Source organism: Setaria italica, chromosome IX (genome assembly GCF_000263155.2).
Source record: "Setaria italica strain Yugu1 chromosome IX, Setaria_italica_v2.0, whole genome shotgun sequence".
In the NCBI taxonomy this organism is placed as follows: Eukaryota; Viridiplantae; Streptophyta; class Magnoliopsida; order Poales; family Poaceae; genus Setaria; species Setaria italica.
Genome location: NC_028458.1, coordinates 17564618 through 17569183, shown reverse-complemented (window position 1 = coordinate 17569183; position 4566 = coordinate 17564618).

The following is a 4566-nucleotide window of genomic DNA, read 5'->3' as shown; positions in this document are numbered from 1 at the left end:
TGGTCTCGTGACGCTAAAGTAGCATGTTTACGGGGCAAGTAGCAGGTCCAAACTCCTGCTCAATTAAATGCGTTAGCAGGAAGTGCCCAATCAGCATGCCACATCAGCATTTGGAGTCCATGTGTAGGAGTATGGACCTATGGTGCACCATTTAACAAGTTTAGGGGGTTAAAAATGCATTTTGAGAGTATGTGGACCTATATGACATAGCCACACAAGTTTAAAGACCGTCCAATGTACTTTACTCTTATAAATACCACCTCAACTTAATCCAGTTGAGTATTCTTTTCATTGTGATGAGTTGAGATACCTTGTGATATTTCAAGTGTCAAGAAGAGCACTAGGGTGATTAGTAAAGTTCTAAATAAAGGTTAAAGCACATCGTCAATTCATCATTAGTGAAGGGGAGTTGCAAGTGTGCCTCTAGCTATTGTTTAGGCTTGATTTGGCTCAATTGAGGCATGTAGTTTTGTTATTGACCAGTCTCAGTGTACTATTTCATTGCATTGTTATCAAAACTGAGGACCTGGTAACCGAGCCTGATGGGTGTTACAGGGATGAAACTCCTCTCTCATCTGATGAAATTCCCCCTCCTCTCTACTTATAATGACCTTAAGTCAGCAATTGTGCTTATGCAGTATAGAACATAATACTCATGAAACTTCTATTGAGATGGACAGTGGTTGGCAACATCTAAGCTAGTCTTAATAATTAGAAGAGACTCTTGGTGAGAGCTTGAAAAAACTTCATAGTTGGTTTGAAGCTTGCCAACTCAGAGATGGAGAACCTGGATTCTCTACTGAGTACTTGCATCGAGTCTTGTTGGCTCAAGGATAGGTGGAGATATTCTCTTTGGTGCAGGGCAGAGTGCCAACTTCTTGACACCTTAAAAAGTGTTAATTCCTTCAATGCACAAAAATTAACATCACTACCCTCAGTGCCATAGATTTTTGCGAACTTCCTTCAATGCCATAACATTTAATTAGTGCCACATCCATTAGGAATCTATTCGATTTTCACGGTACGTCGCTGGGAGAGGCACATGCATCAGACAAAATGTCATTTGTGCCCCTATTATACTGACAAAGGGACCTGCTTGGGAGAAACCTTATCCCCTTTTACTGAGTCTCCTCATTTCCCATCTAGCCATCTTCGATTTGGTTGATGGCAATTAGCGCGTCAATTCATGAACCGCAAGCGCACAGATCAGTTGTAGCTTTTCCCTTAGAGTATTCCCTCAAGGTTTATCAATCTGTGGAACAAGTGGATTGCTGACTCTCACATTATACCAATCTTGCTAACGAAACTGAGTATATGTATTGTGTAGAGAGACAAATTAAACTAATAACAGAGATTGAGATAATATAGCAAATGTTAACACAAGATAGGAGATAGAGATAGATATAAGCATTCCCTCCCTAGGATCTAGGTTCACAAGAATATGCATCTATTACACAGATGGATGCTGCCCTCACTAGCTATCACAGGGGTTATGTGCTCGCTTGGCCTTTTCCCTACCGCATATTGTCACTACACAGGAATACTCAACCGCCTCGCTCACACACACTATATCGAAGCATCCGCAGAGTTAAGCTAATCACCATGATTACCAGAAACTCTACTGAGAACATATGTTGTATAGAACAATAGCTCACATATGTAAATGAAGCATTGCAACAACATAGACCATAATGCATTAACAGGCATAAAGAACATGTAGCAGTTACATATCAAGGACCATAACAACCCTAAGGATGAACATAGGCTTTACCCCATGATCTTACACATGATGACGCAAAAAAAGAGGTATGGAGCACCTGGAGAATACCCTGACCGAAGATGAAGATGAGGGGAGGCACGAGGACCTCAGGCCGATCGACCTGGGGCAACCTAGGCCAGACCTGATCATGGGCCACCCGACCTGACAAACCCGACCTGACCTACCCAAAAAAACCCGATCCGACCCACGGGCTAAATTTTTTGATCCAAAACCCGACCCAAAAATTACACACAAAAACCCAAATCCAACCCGACCCAACCATGTGATGGGTCGGGCGCAGGCCAAAAATTCTGACCCGACAACCTGAAAGAACCCGACCTGAACCCGACCCGACCCGACAAATGATTAGGTCTACCCCTAGGCCGATCAGCCTAGGGGTTTCCTCCCTCCTCTGTTGGTCCTCTTCGACGATGAAGCTCCTGATTAGACCTAATCCCTATTTCTTCTCTTGTGGTGGCGTGCTAGGTCTAAACTCGTCGGGATCTCCCTTCTTGTTGAACGTCCTTGGTATTTATAGTTGGCGGTGTCGGTTGGTGTGCCTTCGAAGCCAAGTTTCTGAAAAATAATCCTAGGAACGTTGTGGGCTTCCTCCTGGTGAAAGAGCACGACGATCGGAGCTAGAAACAGGCTAGGCCGATTGGTCTGGTCCCCTCTGGGCTGATCGGCACACCCTCTATTGGCCTCCAATGCCCGAGCGCTTCATACAAAAGTTGTAGATCTCATCGAGCCATGCAAGTTTCCTTGTAAATTTGCCCCAATCGGAGTTCGGATGAGGACGATATGGCTCGTGCAAGTTTCAGCTCCTTCTGCGGGCCTGTAGTTCAATGTTCGTGTTTGGGCCTTCCAATATTCAAAGTTCGGGTCCAAGTCCAACTTGTAGAAAAACCCTTCATTTATGTCGTATTTCCTATGATTTTACAATATGGTCCAAAACATAACACATATGCAAATATGAGGTTATTTGAGGTGCCAAGTGGCGGGTTAGTATAACTATGCCTGAAAACACTAGTTAAATGGTATAAAAGTGTGTCAATAATGAGTGTCAATAGATCTTTCCCCGCACGCGCTGCATCGAAATCGATAAGGTGCGGAAGGTGAAGCCGCACAACAAGGCGGTGCTTGGCGGTGAGGCGCGGCATGGGGCTCCCTCGAGGCCAAGCTCGTTCCACCCCCGCACATGGCCAGGTGGAGGGCACTCGCATGCAGCCAGGTCATCACCCTGCACGGCTAGGCGAAGGGCGCCTGCTCGTGCTGAGCCCTGGCACGGCCAGGCGAAGGGCGCCCGTAGCCAGGTCGAGGCCCTGCATGGCCAGGTGACACTGTGCGTGGCCATGGGCTATGGTTAGCCAATGGCTCATCAAGGCAAGCGTGGGATGGTAGCCACATCCCCTTCTTAGCTTATTGAAGGGTAAGCGACCCTGTTTTTCTTTACCTATGTTAGCTTAGCACAAACATGTAGTGGTTTTTATACCATCTTGATTCACAGGATGGACCCAAATTCTTGAGCTAACTGTTGGAAATAAGATTTGGTGGGAATGCTAGAAGTAGATGTTTCTTGCTTTTCAATTTCAACTTATTTCAATACATCTATTTGAGTATATTTTCTTCATGTGTAGGTCTGCATATGGCTCAACCAACCCTAGACTCTCACCATTCAGTACCCTCCAAGTTCTTCTTGAACCTACACCAGCACCACCAATCAAGCTTAAAGAGAAGAGAAAGACAGGAGGGAAAGCAAAAATGCAATCAAAGGCAAAAAAAATGGGCAAAGGCTACTGGCAACGCAAAGAAGAAGCAAGATTTGATACCACCTCAAAGCCCTGCCATGTGCACTAGAACCAAGACTCCTAAGAGCCATGCAATGAGCATTAGAAGAAAAAGGAGAATTCTAGAATGAATTTCATGCCTTGTCACTTATTTTGCTTGGTACATGTGATGAGATTTGCATGATGTATATGATGAGAAACTTGAAACTCATGTTATCTGTACGATGAGAAACATGAAACTCATGTATCATGTCTGATGAGAAACTTGATAATCATTTGACCTAAGCTATGTTACGTGAATGCTATCTGATGATAAACTATTATGTCATTTGTGCCACACCAATGCATCTCACTTTATGTTTACATGTGAAATTGATTTTATTATAAACTATTATGTCATTTGTGCCACTAAGCGTTGTTGTAAAATTTATCTAAGTGGCATCTTTATCAGTTATGGCAGTGAATGGCATAGAACCAAAATATACGTCATTGAGTTGGAGAGGCAAATAGGTCTTTTTCTTAGCAATTTAACAGCAGTTTATCAACTCCCTAACAGTTGTGGCACTGAGGTAATAAAATTTAGATGTTATGGCACTGAACGAACTTCACGAAAATCTATGGCACTGAGGGAAATGATGTTATTTTTTGTGACACAAAAAAATTGACTTTAAAAAAATATTTCCTCCGTTTCAAATTATAGGTTGTTTTTACCTTTTTTAAGTTCATGAACTTTGTTACGAATCTAGACACAGGATATATCATGTATCTAGATGCATATAAAAAACTATAAATCTAAAAAAGTAAAAACGACCTATAATTTGGTACGGAGAGAGTATCTTCGATGTCCATTACCTTATTTACCTTTAAATTTCCACACAATTCTTTTCTTTCGTAGCTTTCTGTGCACTCGCGACTTTTAGCATTCCAACTAGATTTTAGCATCCCAACTAGATTGACGAGTTTGATTGGCTTGAGGCCTGGTTTGGTTACTCTTGCTTATTTTTAGCACCCGTCATATCG